Source organism: Meles meles, chromosome 6 (genome assembly GCF_922984935.1).
Source record: "Meles meles chromosome 6, mMelMel3.1 paternal haplotype, whole genome shotgun sequence".
In the NCBI taxonomy this organism is placed as follows: domain Eukaryota; kingdom Metazoa; phylum Chordata; class Mammalia; order Carnivora; family Mustelidae; genus Meles; species Meles meles.
Window position 1 is genome coordinate 66,344,168 of NC_060071.1, and position 16,702 is coordinate 66,360,869.

General features: G+C 38.4%; 1 protein-coding gene across 3 annotated transcripts in view; it reads right to left on the minus strand.

Annotated features, from left to right (window-relative positions):
• Positions 1-15,765, minus strand: part of TTBK2 (tau tubulin kinase 2) — a 153,502-nt gene extending 137,737 nt beyond the window's left edge. Inside the window, exons 1-2 of one of the 3 annotated variants that reach the window (XM_046008711.1) lie at positions 15,639-15,764; positions 6,053-6,232 (exon numbers count right to left, since the gene is read on the minus strand). The gene's annotated coding sequence lies outside the window, so the exon portion shown is untranslated. Of the gene's footprint in view, positions 1-5,949; positions 6,233-15,638 lie in introns of those variants that run through there. The other 2 variants (XM_046008710.1, XM_046008712.1) reach the window with 2 other exon arrangements.
• Between the last annotated feature and the right edge of the window lie 937 nt (positions 15,766-16,702).

The following is a 16,702-nucleotide window of genomic DNA, read 5'->3' on the forward strand; positions in this document are numbered from 1 at the left end:
CAGAATGTATTACAGATATAAATGTATAATGTAAAACTTTAAGAAATAAACTTGTGAGCACATCTTTGTGCAGAGTTTAGGACATGATACTAAAGCACAATTCATAGAAGAGGAAAAACTGATAAGCTGAACTTCACCAAAATTAAAAACTTATACTCTGTGGAAGATACTATTAAGAAAAGACAAACTACAGACTGGGAGAAAATGTTTGCAAACCACAACCAAGGGCTTGTATCTGAACATATAGAGAACATTTAAAATTAACAGTAAGAAAACAAAAGAACCAATTTAAAACTAGGAAAAAGACAGATGTTTCACCAAAGAAGATATATTGATTGCAAATAAATAAATGAAAAGTTGTTTGACATCACTCACAGTCTCCAAAAATTACATATTGTAGTTACATGTATATGACATTCTCAGAAATACAAAAGTATAGTGACAGAGAATAGAACAGTGGTTGTCAAGGGTTAGAGGCAGGATGAGGGTATGACTATAAAGGAATAGTATGAAGGAGTTCACAAGAGGTACTGGAACTACTGTGAATACCATTATGAACTATTATGATTTTAACAATTATGGTGAGGGTTACATGAATCGCCACATGTACTAGAACTCAGAACTGTAGAACCCAAAAGTCATTTATCATATATTATTTTTAAATTTAAAAATTTCTTATAAAAAGAAAATCCTTATCTAAAAAGGCTAGTAAAATATTCCTCCCTTTTCCAACTGTGTCTCTGTATAAGGCCATATTTTCTTCAGATGCTTCAACCAAAGCAACATATTGCAACAGAATGAACACAGAAGTATGAGAATCCAGCAGTCTTCTATCATGGCAGATATTAAAGAGACTTGAAAAAACATAAAACAATGCCACTCATTTCACCAATTTGCTTTTCTGTTCTGGAAACTATTTGAAGCCTATTATATTAGTTAACATGTAAGTTTTATTATTTTAAAATAAATTTAAAATATGTTTTAATTTCAATACAGTATCATTACATATAAATCCATGCTAAAATAAAAACAAAAAAAAATAAAAACTCTTTAGGGTCCTCAACGAATTTTAAGAATAGTAAGAGGTCATGAGACCAAAAAGTTCAAGAACAGCTAAATTATGTTACAGAGATTTGTATTTTCCCCATTAAAAATCTTGATTTGTGGTATATAAAGTTATTTGAACGAGTAAACTCTTTTTTAGAGTTTCATTTTTGTTTTATAATGTTTTCTAATATACCATTTTGTAGTTTTGTTTTGTTTTCATCATGATAAGTGTACTCTTTAATCCCCATCACCTATACCACCACCACCCCCCCCCCCCGCCCTCCTCCCCTCTAGTAACAGTCAGTTTATTCTCTAGAGTTAAGAGCCTGTTTCTTGGGACACCTGGGTGGCTCAGTAGGTTAAACAGCTGCCTTCAGCTCAAGTCAGAACCTGGATCAAGTCCCACGTCAGGGTCCTTGCTCAACAGGGAGCCTGGTTCTCCCTCTGCCTGCTCTGCCTGCCACTCCCCTGCTTGTGCGTGCTCTCTCTTACAAATAAAATCTTAAAAAAAAAAAAAAAAAAGCCTGTTCCTTGATTTGTCTCTTTTTACCCCTTTGCTCATTTGTTGTTTCTTAAATTCCACATATGAGTGATATCATATGGTATTTGTCTTTCTCTGACTTACAGCACTTAGCATAATACTCTTTAGCTCCAACCACATTGCTGCAAATGGCAAGATTTCGTTCCTTTCTTAAGACCAAGTAATATTCCAGTGTGTGTGTATGTGTGTGTTTCTTCATTACCCATTCATCTATTCATGGATATTTGGACTGTTTCCATAGTTTGGCTACTGTAAATAATGCTGCAATGACTATATGGGTACATTATTTCTTTGAATTAGTGCTTTTTGTATTTTGGGGGTAAATACCCAATTGTGCAAATACTGGATCGTAGTTCTATTTTAATTTTTTGAAGAACCTCCATATTGCCATCCACAATGGCACCAGTTTGTATTCCCACCAACAGTGCAATAGGGTTCCTTTTTCTCCACATCCTCACCAACACTTTTTGTTTCTTATGTTTTTGATTTTAGCCATTCTGACAGGTGTGAGGTGATTTGCAGTTTTGATTTGCATCTCCCTGATGATAAGTTATGTTGCTCAACTTTTCAGGTGTCTGTTGCCATTGTTATGTTTTCTTTGGAGAAATGTTTACTCATGTCTTCTGCCCATTTTTTATTTTTTTTTATTTTTTTTTTTTAAAGATTTTATTTATTTGACAGAGAGAAATCACAAGAGAGGCATTCTGCCCATTTTTTAATTGGGTTATTTGGTTTTTGGGTGTTATAGTATATCAGTTCTTTATATATTTTAGATACTTAAATCCTTTATCAGATAAGCCATTTGCAAATACTTTCTCCTATTCAGTTTTAGTTTTGTTGATTGTTTCCTTGGCTGTGCTGAGACTTTTTGTTTTGTCATTGGTTTTTGCTTTTATTTCTCTTGCCTGAATGAATAAACATCTTTTTAAAATTCTATAATCTGAACTTTTACAATTCTTTTTTTAAATAAAAAAGATTTATTTATTTGACAGAGAGAGAGAGCACAAGCAGGGGGAGCATCAGACAGAGGGAGAGGAGAAGCAGGCTCCCTGCTAAGTACGGAGCTGAATGTGGGCTAGACCTGAGCCAAAGGGACTTCTCACAAAATAGACATTAAGACCAGACTACCTAGATTCAGATCCTGGCTGTGTAATCTAAGGCCCATTACTTAACTTTTCTGGGCCTCAATTTCCTCATCTATAAGAAAAAGATAACAACGGAGTCTATCTAAGGATTAAAAGTGATAATATTTGATATATGTAAAGTGTTTATTTATCTGCCTGGCACAGTAAGTATGCTCAATAAGTGGCTGTCATTACCTAGTAAATCATACTGTATGCTTCTTAACCAAAAGAAAGAGAAGTTGTCATATCCACAGACATACTACTGTCCAAAACAGACGCTATACTGCTTGCATGATGATAAAAAGAAATTATGTTTGCATGGAGGCCTTGAATTTAAACCTATTATACAACTACTACTTATCAAAATCTAAACAAAATTTTATCAGCAAGATTCTTCTCCTATCCCCCTACCCCCCATGTTGCTTCTCCATGTCCTCATATCAGGGAGATCATATGATAGTTGTCTTTCTCCGATTGACTTATTTCACTAAGCATGATACGCTCTAGTTCCATCCACGTCGTCGCAAATGGCATGACTTCATTTCTTTTGATGGCTGCATAGTATTCCATTGTGGGAGGGAGACAAACCATAAATGACTCTTAATCTCACAAAACAAACTGGGGGTTGCTAGGGGGAGGTGGGATTGGGAGAGGGGGAGCGGGCTATGGACATTGGGGAGGGGAGGCGAACCATAAGAGACTATGGACTCTGAAAAACAACCTGAGGGTTTTGAAGGGTCAGGGGTGGGAGGTTGGGGCAACCTGAGGGTTTTGAAGGGTCAGGGGTGGGAGGTTGGGGGAACAGGTGGTGGGTAATGGGGAGGGCACGTTTTGCATGGAGCACTGGGTGTTGTGCAAAAAGAATGAATACTGTTATGCTGAAAAAATAAATAAAATGGAAAAAAAATCTAAAAAAAAAAAGAAAAAAATTTATCAGCAAGAGAAAATTACTACTCTACAACTGTGATTACAAATTAAATTACAGCATTTGCATTGTTACAGTTTTGCTTTTAAAGTTAATAGAAAAATTAGTTGATCAAAAAGGGAATAAAAATAAACCAATGACACCTACTATTTCTAGATTGGAAACAGTATAAATTAGTTCCTAAATGTGTCTTGACTTGAAGCAAATTTTGAGAACCCGCCCACATGAAGGAAGGAAGCATTATCATAGTGACTATCAAAGGAGAAATTACTTAAAAATAAAAATTCAAAGACTCATACACTGCTGGTAGGAATGTACTCTGGAAAATAGTTCTATATTATAAAGCTGAAAATATGCTTACCCCCCAACCTAACAACCTAACAACTCTTTTGCCAGGTACATATCCTAAAAACACTCTTCTCTCATGTGTACCAGGAAACATACAAAAATATGTTCATAGCCATACCATCCATAAACACCAAAACTAAAAACAACCCAAATGTTCAGCAAGAAAAGAATGAAAAAAGTGTAGTATATTCACAGAGGTTAAAAAAAAAAGTATTTGTTTCCTACTACTATTATAACAAATTACCACAAAATTAGTGGCAAAACAACACAAATTTAAAATCTTATAGTTCTAGAGATCCAAAGTGTAGGCTTCTAATGGGGATAAAATCAAGGTGTCAGCAAGGCTATGATTCTTCTGGAGTCTATGCGGTAGAATCCCTTTTCCAGTTTTAGAAGCTTCCTGGATGCTATGGCTCATGGACCCATCCTCCATGTTCCGAGCTAGTAGTGCAGCATCTTCAAATCTCTCTCTCTGACCTTTGCTTCCATCCTCATCGGTCTTTATTTATGCCTCCCTCTTACAAGGTCCCTTGTGACTACAGTGAACCAACCTGAATAATCAGGGATAGTCTTCCTACCTCAAAAGCCTTAACTTAATACATGAAGGCCCTTTCACTATATAAGGTAACACATTCACAGTCTACAGGGATTAGAGCATGAATATCTTTGAGGGAATATTTTCTTTTTTTTTTTTTTTTTTTAAAGGTTTTATTTATTTATTTGACAGAGAGAGATCACAAGTAGATAGAGAGGCAGGCAGAGAGAGAGAGAGAGAGAGGGAAGCAGGATCCCTGCTGAGCAGAGAGCCGGATGCGGGACTTGATCCCAGGACCCTGAGATCATGACCTGAGCCGAAGGCAGCGGCTTAACCCACTGAGCCACCCAGGCGCCCCTTGAGGGAATATTTTCTACCTACTACAAAAACTATTAAAATGAAAATGAAGAAACTACTTCAAAATTGAACTATAAGAACAAATCTCACACACAACACTGAAAAAAATCAAGCAAGACAGACATATACATACAATATAAATCCTTTTATATGAATTCCAAAAATAAGTAAAACCAAATTATATTAAATAGGGATACAAACACAGGTAGTAAGTCTATAAAGAAAACCAAGGACATGATTTTTCACAGAAATCACAAGAATAGATTCCTTTGGGGTAAAGGGGTATGAGATAAGGAAGGGGTTTCTGAGATGCGGGTAATATTCTATTTCTTAATTATTTATAATTATTTGTTAAACTGCACAATTAAGTTTTATGTAGTCTGTGACTGATAAGAACAGTAACAGATAACCGTCATATGAACCAGAGGCAAGGATAACCAGAAATAGAATAGTTTAGGCAACAACCATCTAGCAGCTCAGCAAGAGACTGTTCCATCTACACATTGGTGAAAAGCCAGTTAAGCTATGAGTTGGACATAGGACAGAAATCTAGGTTCACAACAAAGAAATAAGCCTAGAAATATATAATTTACAATGTCTTCCTAATAGACTATAAATTTCTTGAGGTCAAAAGCAGAATTCTTCTCATTTTTGTGCTTAGTACCTAGTATAATACCAACCACAAAACAATCTCTCTAATAAATGTTTAATTACTGGAAGAATGAACGAAACTTCTTTCACCTCCTATACAGCTGACTGAAATTAAGTCATCCTCCAGCAAATAACTGAGTTGATTTGAAAATATAACATATAGTCACTCAATAAATTGCTACTAATACACAGAAAAGTAGATAGAAGTATAATGGAGATTTTGCCCTCAATGAGTTTACGATCAAGGAAAGAAAATGTAAACAATTATTTCCAAATTATTCTTTGAAATAGAAAACATAATACAAAAACAGAAACTGACATTAATTATTTAGACTTAAAAGGCAAAAAATATAAAAAGTTAATAAACATCAAATTATAAGGGCCAAGTACATATGACACATCAGAACTGCAGGAGGTTTACCTGGGCTAGGACGATCAAGTTTCTTAGAGGAGGTGGATAGGATTTACAATGGTCCCGTAGATTGCAAAATAGCCACAAATTCCTCCCATTCCTGTATACACACCTCTTTACATTGTGATCTTGCTTCATCTCCCATCAAGAAGTAGAGTTCTTTCTCCATCCTAGAAACCGGGCTTGGCCCTGTGACTTGTTTTGACCAATGGGATATTAGCAAACTTGACCAGAAACTTGAAAAGCACGTAAGCACTGAACTTGCCCTCTTTTGCTGGTTTTGGAACATAGACTGTGAAAAAAAAAACGAAGATAGCTGACTGCCTCATGTGAGCGAGCCTAGACAACAACAACAAAAGAACCATTCAGCTGGGTCCAAACCACCAATCCAAAGAACAGTTAACCAACAAACTCTTGTTTTAGCCTCTAGACTTTGGGGTAGTTTGTTTGAAGCAAAAGCTAACTGAGGAGCCAAGCAAAGACACAGAAGAGGAAATGAACACAACATATAAGTGCATGGGAAAAATGAATGCGTGCATTAGTCTAAATTGACTAAGATTAATCTAAAATAGTTCTGATCATAGAAAAAGAATAAATAGGTGTGAAAGGCAAAGTTCAGACTGTAAAAATCAGGCTAGGAAGAAAAATGAACTCATTGTATTTCAGTGGGCAAAGGAAAGCCACTGAAGGACTTCAGAGCTGGGGGAGGATACAAAGCAAGAGGAAAGGAAGACCAGTTAGAACTACTATTATCTAGATATGCTGAAGTAATAAAATTCTCCTATTTGGAAGGGAAGCTAGACAATTCACAAAATAAATAAGGGTGGTTTTTATAAGTAGTGTCATATATAGTTTATGTTAGATTCTGTTCTAACAGAAAAATAGGAAAATTATTTTAAAGATTTATTTATTTATTTGAGAGAGAGAGACCACACATGTGTGAGAGTGCCCGTGAGCAGGGGGAGGGGCAGAGGGCAAAGGAGACAAGCAGACCTCCCACTAAGCTTGATCCCAAGATCATCTAACAGATGACTGAAATCATGACTGAACCAAAATCAAGAGTCAGGTGGTAAACCAACTGGGCCACCCAGGTGCCCCAGGAAAATTATTTTTACCTACAATTTTAATCCCAATGGAAAGAATGCTAGCATTAATCATCAGAAGAACTCATGACACGTCTAAAGAGTATAGAAGATATTTTTGAAACTTTATTTGGGCATAAAGAAATACATAGATTTCTAACGACCACATAGCTGTGAAATATGACTCCTCTTTGTTCGAGATTTATATTTTCTCACCAGACCACTGCAGCTCCTGGTACAATAAAGTAATAGAGATCAGACTTACCCTCCTACCTTCAACAACTAGCAAAAAGGACAATGGATTTTAGACACTACAGAAAACAGGAACTACAGAACAGGGATCCATGAGAAAAGAGAAATAAATAAGGCAACCCTTACAACTGCCCCCAACTCACCACTTTGAAGGGAATTTCCAGGCCGCAACAGGAATGGGGAACCCAAACAGAGCCCAGCAGTCTCACTGAGTTGAGGAGACAAAATTCAGAGTACTAGGGAAGTCAAAACAGGACAAGAGGAGAGGAGAGATCAGCACAAAGAATGAGCTATGGATATCTAAAAAGGCTGATTCCCCTTGAGACTCTGGCTGAGTTTATAAGTGTATGTGTGTAAGGAAGTGAAGTGATCAAAGCCAGGTTCAAATCACTGGAGAGGGGTAGGCAGAAACAATCTCTGATACTCAAATAAGGCTGCAAATAGTTTGCATACGCACCAGAGTGAAAAAGACCTTCAAAAACATCCAGGGCATTGAATGTATCAAAGTATTCTCAAGTAACTTAACTGTATTCCAAAATAAACCCTGAAAATATTTAAAGGAATAAAAAAAAATCCTAGCACATACTAATGTAAAATCATAACACCTAGCACTCAAACAAATTACCGGGGATGCAAATGAGGAGAAATATCAGTCAAAAAAACAGACCCAAATCAAAGCATTCTTGAGAAAGAAAAACAAAGATGGAGGTATCACAAACCCAGATTTCAAGATCTACTACAAAGCTATAATAATCAAAACAGTATGGTACTGGCACAAAAACAGACGCATAGATCAAAGAAACAAAATAGAGAACCCAGAAATAAAAGCGCACACTTACGGTCAATTAATCTAAAACAAAATGAGCAAGATTATACAATGGAGAAAAAATGGTCTCTTCAGTACATGGTGATGGGAAAACTAGACAGCTACATGCAAAAGAATGAAACTGGACAACTTTCTTACACCATACACAAAAATAAACTCAAAATGGATTAAAGACCTAACTGTGAGACCTGAAACCATAAAACTCCTGAAGAAAACATAGGTAGTAATCTCTCTGACACTGGCCTTAGCAACATTTTTCTAGATAGGTCTCTGTAGGAAGGGAACAGGAAATAAAAAATAAACTACTGAGACTACACCAAAATAAAAAGCTTTTGCACAATGAAAGAGACCATCAACAAAACAAAACGGCAACCAACTGAATGGGAGAAGATATTTGCAAGTGATGTATCTGATAAGGAGTTAATATCCAAAGTATATAAAGAACTTACAAAACTCAATGGCAAAAAACCCCAAATAATCCAATTTAAAAATGGACAGAGGTCCTAAATAGACGTTTTTCCAGAGAAGACATACAGATGGCCAACAGACACCTGAGAAGACATTCAAAATCACTATTAGGGAAATGTAAATTAAAACCACAATGAGGTATCACCTTATAACCATCAGAATGGCTAGCATCAAAGATGAGAAATAACAAGTGTTAGCAAGGATGTGGAGAAAAAGGAATCCTCTAACACTAATGGTGTAATGCAAATTGGTACAGCCACTGTGGAAAACAGTATGGGCAGTTCTCAAAAAATTAAAACTAGAAATACCATATGATCCAATAATTCCACCAGTAGGTATTTACCCAAAGAAAATGAAACATTAATTCAAAAAGATATATGCACCCCGTGTTTACTGAAGCATTATCTACAATAGCCAAGATATGGAAGCAAACTAAGTGTCCAACAAGAGATGAATGAATAAAGAAGAACTTATACAGACAGAATAATATGGAATGTGGAATATTACTCAGCCATAAAAGAATGAGATCTTGCAACAGTGACAACATGGATAGACCTTGAGGGTATTATGTTGAGTGAAATAAGTCAGAGAAAGACTAATACCATATGATTTCACTTATATGGGGAATCTACAAAAATAAAAAAACAAATTAAAAAAAATCAGATCCACAAAAACAAAGAACAAGTTGCTGGTTGCCACAGGGGAGGGCAGTGGTGGGATGGGCAAAATGGATGAAGGGAGTGAGAGGTATAGGATTCTAGTAATGGGTGCTTGCTTCGGCAGCACATATACTAAAAAAAAGATTCTAGTAATGGAATTAATCATTCATGGAGATGAAAGGTTAAGCATAGGAAATATAGTCAATGGTACTGTAATAGCACTGTATGGTAACAGATGGGAGCTACATTTGTGGTGAGCATAGTACAACTCTAGGTTTCTTAGCACTATGTTGTACACACTGGAAACTAATGTAACATTGTGTATCAATTATACTTTAAGAAAAAGGAAGTCAAGAGGGAGGGACGAGGGACGGAAGGAAGCAGAGAAAGAATGGAAGAAAGGGAGAAAGAAAAAGAGAGAAAGTAAAAAAGAAAGAAAGGGAGGGAGGGAGAGATAGACAAAGAAAGGAAGGAAGGAAGGAGGAAAGGGAGGGGAGGAAAGGAAGGAAGAAAAGGAAAGGAATGGAAAAGGGAAAGGAGGAAAAGAAAAGAGAAAAAAATAAGTAAAAGCAGACCCAGAAAAGATACAGATGACAGAACTGGTAGACAAGGAATTCTAGACATGAAAAGTATATATCTGAGATTAAAAAACAGAAAAACCAACACTGTATAGGGTTAACACCAGATTAGCTACCACAGAAGGAGGAATTAGTGAACATCAAGATAGAAAAAAAACTACCCAAAATTAAACATACAGAGAAAAAGAAACCAAACCAACATAGTATCAGTTAGCATGTGCTAAAATCAAAAAGCCTAACATACATGTAACTGGAGTCCCAGAAGGAAAGAACAGATTGTTTACACTTTTACTTTGTTGTCAGTTACTGTAACCATACTGTGTTATATAAAGTTTCTCTCCACTTTTAGTAGACATTTTAATTTCTAGATACACCTATTGGGCCCCGAAAAATTCCATGTTTGGGGGGAAAAAATCTAAAGAGAAAATGTCTTAAATTTTTTCAAATCTGATGAAAACTATAAATATACCAAACACACCCTATTAAAGTGAAAGATCAGATGCTTTCAAAGTAATCTTGCTCTATTATGTAAATAGTATTAGGAATACATATTCTGTATTCCAATTATAGATTATAGTTAGGTACAGAGTGGCTATCTCATGTATCTCAAAACTCAAAATAATATATTTTTCACATAATAAAAAATAAACTCAATTCATTTTTAAACAAGCTGAGTTACAGACAAAAATTATCAGAGACTACACAACAGGTAAGTTTTTCAAGACATCTAATAATATCAACATGAACAACAGAAATAAGAGTCAAGAATAGGATAAACGCCATGTGATTTTGTTTTTGTTTTACCCAACAGGTTTTAGGAAGACTCTCTCAAAAGGGTCATTAAAAAGTGATGAAGGGGCACCTGGGTGGCTCAGTGAGCCTTCAGCCTTCAGGCTGCCTTCAGCTCAGGTGATGATCCCAGGGTCCTGGGATCGAGCCCCACATCGGGCTTTCTGCTCAGTAGGGACCCTGCTTCCTCCTCTCTCTCTCTACCTGCCTCTCTATCTACTTGTGATCTCTGTCAAATAAAAAATAAAATCTTTTAAAAAAATAAAGTGATGAAGATTTGTGCATAACCCTACTTGCTGACAGCAAAAGGAAAGGAACATTCAGTCACCACTTATATTCAAATGTTCCTTCTAAACTTTTACAGGAGGTAAATTACACTTACAGGAGCATGGAAGCTCTCTGGGTTCAATAAATATATTCAAGAAGGTAAGAAACTTTACAAGTCAGTATGGTTACAAATACTGACAACAGGATAAAAGTGTAAACAACAATCCAGTTCTCTTCTCCCTGACTACCACACTAACAACTACAGAAAGTACAGTGTTAACTTACATGTCCAGATTATAATGAAAATATTAAACAAGACCATTTCTTGGGTAAAATCTTCTGTAACCATATCAACCAAAGTATTATATCTACAATCTTCCCACTAAGACAAGGAAAAAACATCAATACAGGAAACTTCTCTGTAATGATCTCCATTGTAATTATATTTTAAGTATATTAATTTCCCTTATTAAAAATAGCAAAACTGAAGTGAAAAGAGGTTAAGTAATCTAAGGTGCTATGATATGTTACAGTATAAATGAGAATACATTAAAATCTCATCTTGATGCATATTAACAGTTTATATTCATTTGTTTTAAAATAATTTATTGGGCGCCTGGGTGGCTCAGAGGGTTAAGCCTCTGCCTTTGGCTCAGGTCATGATCTCAGGGTCCTGGGATCGAGTCCTGCATCGGGTTCTCTGCTCAGCAGGGAGCCTGCTTCCCCCTCTCTCTCTGCCTGCCTCTCTGCCTACTTGTGATCTCTCTCTGTCAAATAAATAAATAAATAAATCTTTAAAAAAAAAGAGAATCAAGAACATATAAAATAATAATCACAAAGAGAATAATTATGTCTACCATAGCCATATAACATAAATATAGATCAAGAAATCTGCTTAAAAATCACCTGCTTAAAAGATGAAATGGTCTGGCACAAAAGACATTCACATTACGCAAATAATTTAATTTCAATCTGTATTTTGAAGACTTTTATTTTTTTAAAGTAATGTCTACACCCAGCGAGGGGCTCACACTCACAACTTTGAGTTCAAGAGTCACATGTTCTACCAGCTGAGCCAATCAGGTGCCCCTCAATCTGTATTTTAAATCTGCAATCAAAGCTCACCAGAAGTTAAGGAAGATAGAAACTTTTTTTTAAAAGATTTGTATATGCTATTTTCTTAACATACATTATTTTATATTATTTTTAAGATTTTATTTATTTACTTGAGAGAGTGCAAGCATGGGAAAGAGCACAAAGGAAGAGGGAAAAGCCGACTCTTCAACTGAGCAGAGAGCCCAATGAAGGGCTCAATCCCAGGACCCTAGGATCGAGCCCAATGAAGGGCTCGATCCCAGGACCCTAGGATTGAGCCCAATGAAGGGCTCAATCCCAGGGCCCTAGGATCACCACCCAAGCCAAAGGCTGACACTTAACCAAGTGAGCCACCTAGGTGCCCTAGAAGATAGAAACTTTTGAGTGGTTATACTGTATGTGTTGTACATATGATGAAACTTCAGCTCTAAAAACCTCAACTTCTTCGTATAGACTTAAAGGCTCTTGTATCAAATATGGAAGTCTGACATTTAATCTGAAAGTATTGAGTACTTAGAGAATAAAAGCTATAAAAGCACTTTCAACACAAGGATTCTATCCACTAAAGCCTGGGGAGGGAGGTGTCTACCACTTGCATCACTATTATTTACAATATACTGGATAACAGGGGCGCCTGGGTGGCTCAGTGGGTTGAAGCCTCTGCCTTCGGCTTGGGTCATGGTCTCAGGGTCCTGGGATGGAGCCCAGCATCGGGCTCTCTGCTCAGAGGGGAGCCTGCTTCCTCCTCTCTCTCTGCCTGCCTCTCCGCCTACTTGTAATCTCTATCAAATAAATAAATAAAATCTATATATATGTACTAGATAACAAAAAAGTTTAGTTTCAATACTGAAGATGTCCTGCAATACTGCTAATCAAATAAACTGACAAACCTCCAGCTATATTTTGAGTATTTCTCAAAAAACTCAAAAAAGAGAAAAAAAAATACATGAGTAGATGTTTGAGTAACATATGCTCAAAGGATTAATTAATTAATTAATTAATTTAATTAATTAATTTAAAAGGATTTATTTATTTGAAGCTTTATTTAAGTAATCTCTACACCGAACGTGGGGCTCTACCTCATGACCCTGAGATCAAGAGTTGCATGTTTTTCCAACTGAGCCAGTCAGGCACCTCATATGCTCAAATTCTAAAGCTGCTGGCCACATATCTATAAATTTATTTATTTATTTATTTATTTGAGCTGAAATCAAGTGGGAAGCATAACCGACTGAACCACCCAGGTGCCCCTAAAGAATTTTTTTTATAGGAGTTGTTTTTGTTTTGTTTTGTTTTTTAAAGTGGAGAAGAAGTAAGCTACGTTCTCCATAAATTCTCAAAGGTTGTTTTATTTTGTGAATCAATTCAGCCCACACCAGTTCGATAATGGTCATTAAACATTTTCCCTTTTATACAGCCTTTTTTTTTTTAAGGCAAAAAACATTCATTAACTCACAGTTTCTAAGGATTAGGAATCTAAGAGTGTCTGAGTGGTTCTAGGTCAAAGCCTCTCATGAGTGGCAGTCAAGTTGTCATCTCTATATATAACTTTTTAAAGTTCTAAAACAAAGTTCTAAAACAAAGAATTGACTGCCCCTGCCAAAGTTAGATTTCATGATCATGGTGAAGTAAGCTCCATTACATTTGTTTACATTGAAAAACCAACAATCTATCACTAATTCTCACATTTTAGTGCCTTTTTTTATGTAAAATACCTTCTAAATTGTCTAAATTACACAAACTTTACTTCTAACACTACATTTAAAGATATCTGAAGTCCTACATAATTAAGTTCAATTTGCGAAAGCAAATGAGCCTAATCTTATGAAGATTCCTGAGGCATTAAAATAATCAATATTTTTAATTTTTTAAATTTTATTTATTTATATGACAGAGACAGACACAGCAAGAGAGGGAACAAAAGCAGGGGGAGTGGCAGAGGGAGAAGCAGATTCCCCACTGAGCAGGGAGCCCAATGGGGCTTGATCGTCATGACCTGAGCCGCAGGTTCAGCATGCTTAACGACTGAGCTACCCAGCCGTGCTTATAATCAGTATTTTTTTAAAGTAAAAAAAGACACAAAATCTGAAGTCATATGCAATGCAATAGAATATGCACTAAATTATGCATTAACCATAGTACAAGATAATGAGCGAGATATATTATTCTTAGCCCCCCTACTGATGATCAAATTTGTTTCAATTTACTATTCGAAATTAAGCTAAATAAGCTAGGGACTTTATGTGTCTAACACTGAAAAAGGAAAAAAAACATTTCTTAACATCCTATCATAAAGGAAAAGTGCTAGAGAAACTTCCCTTCATAAGCATGCCTCAAACATCCCCTACAGTGCCTTGATAAAAATGTATCATACAGGAAAACATAAGCTTTTAAATTAGATTCCTATGGTATCTTGTCAATTTGAATAAATTACAATATGCCATGGAAGTCCCTGGAATTAATATTAATAGAGTTAATATTAATTTTTCAAGATTACTCCTAATACTAGTATTTATCATTATTACTACTTCTTTGTAAGAAATACATGGCGTCCAGCTCCCTAAATACTTTACAAGCAATCTCCTATCTCCCCTTTCCCCGAAATAGAATGTTACTCTATTCCATTTAGCCAAAAGAAAACAGCAAACACATCTTTATGGTCTATTCTGGCAAATCAGTGTTTAGAAACCAATGCAACTGTTACTAATGGCTCAGAACCAAACACTGTAGCAAAACACACTGAGTGGATCCTCCCTGTGTGTGTACATGCGCCCATTCATAATAACGTGATCCTCATACATGCATTCAAAAATCTCAGTTTCTACTGAAAACCAGAACACCTCTACATAATACACAGCTTATACGAAAACTGCCCTCTTTAATGTTCAAAGAAAGAACAATTTCTACAGCTAAGGATGAGAAGAGTTAATACCGGGCTTGCTGCCACCTATCAACTTTAATTCAAAGCAAAGTACAACTCAATGTCATTTTTACCTCTAACGCTGCCACGCTGAAACAAAATTAACTTCACTGTGCGATAAAGTATCCTGGCATCCCAATGGATTATGTACTTCCCTGATTTGACATTACATTTGTGTGGAGTCTTTTGTCCCTCCCACAGCATCCCAGAGTGTCAACAGCGTCTTGGTCGTGGCAAATGACGGGCAAATCCCTCAGGTCATTACTTCGCACCCTAAGTACCAAAAAGTCATGGCCTTCGTGTCGTTACTACACAGCAAACATTGCATAGTCCCATTACCCCTTCTATTACATTTGGGGGAGGCGGGGTGCGAAAGAAGCGCTCCGTGTATCCTGAGAATGCTGTGTTCAATCCTGGTACCAGAAGCAGCACGAATACAAGTAATATGTGGGTCACCCACAGAGAGAGAAACAGTGGAAGCTTCGTGACCCTCCAAGTTCAGTGAAGACACCAAAAGCTTCTCAGGAAACCGAGCACAAGCCTTCGGGGAAAGGGGCAGAAGCAGAAGGTCTCCGAGGTGGAGTGACTACATCTGGCACAAGCCCAGGGCGTGGGCAGCGATGAGTCTCTCGTACCCTTCCCCTCCGCACCAGGGTCGGTCACTCCGCTAGGGGTGCGGCCCAAGGAGGGGGTCAGGACTGGAAGAGGGCGGGGCCCAGGGCAACCCAGCTGCGCCCTGGGGGTTCGGGGGGTGTGTCCTACCTGGGCCGTGGCGGACGCAGGGATTTCGGGAGGAGGGCTCAGATCCAGCTCAGGGCCAGGACCCGCAGGGATCAACCCTCAGTAAGCGGGACCACCGCCGCCTGCCCATCCCCCGCCGCCGAGTGCGGCGGGACCCGAGCGCGGCTTCCAGGGCCGGCCGGCTTGGTAGTCCCCTCGGGTAACGTCCGCGTTTACTGGCGGCGGCGGCGGCTGCTGTTAATGCTGCTGCTGGCCGCCCCCAGCCGCTGCTCTTGTGCCAGCCCCTGCTCCTCCTCCTGCCGCCGCCGCCGCCGCCTCGTCCCCACCGCTCCCATCGCCGCTGCGGCGACTACTGCAGCGCCCGCTGACCCGACCCGACGTTATTCTCCCCCTTCGCAACCCGACACAGCCTAGCCCACCTGCCCTGCCAGTACGCACGCCCACCTCTCCTCCACAGGTGCTGATTGGAGAGCGCGTCCCGGGCCCGCCACGTCGGTTGGCTGATCCCATTGCCTATCACGAAGAGGGCGGAGAGTCAGGCAGGGTGAGTCTCCGCCCCCCAACGGAGAATTGCCGCTATCTTCAGGTTTGCCTGAGAGAGCGAGTTACCGGGAAAGGAGCATCACAATGGCAGCGCGCATGTGCGCAGGAATTCTGGGCCTTGTAGTTCCAGCCGCAGCCGCAACTGCCCGCCTGTCCAGAGTCGAGAAGTAGAGCTTCGGAGATAGTGGTTGGCGCACAGTGGTGTCCTCCTAGCTCAGTAGTTAACTTGCTTATAGGGGCATGATTGTGACCCCAGGACTGGGCTTTTGGGAAGAAAATCGGAGATACGTTGTCACATTACGAATTTACACCCCGAGATGGTCACGAAGAAGGGCCCCAAATCGTGAGGCCCTACCATGCCTCCTCCTCAGAACCGGAGCTGCCAGGATCTGACAAATTGGCGCGGTCCCCAGAACCGCCTAACGTGAAGCTAATCACCAGCCGGCACTGGGGAGAGGCCTAAAGGTATAAGGAGGAAAGGAGACGGAGACCTCCAGAAAAGAATACCAGCCTGAAGCCTGGTATACCTGACTGGAGCCTGA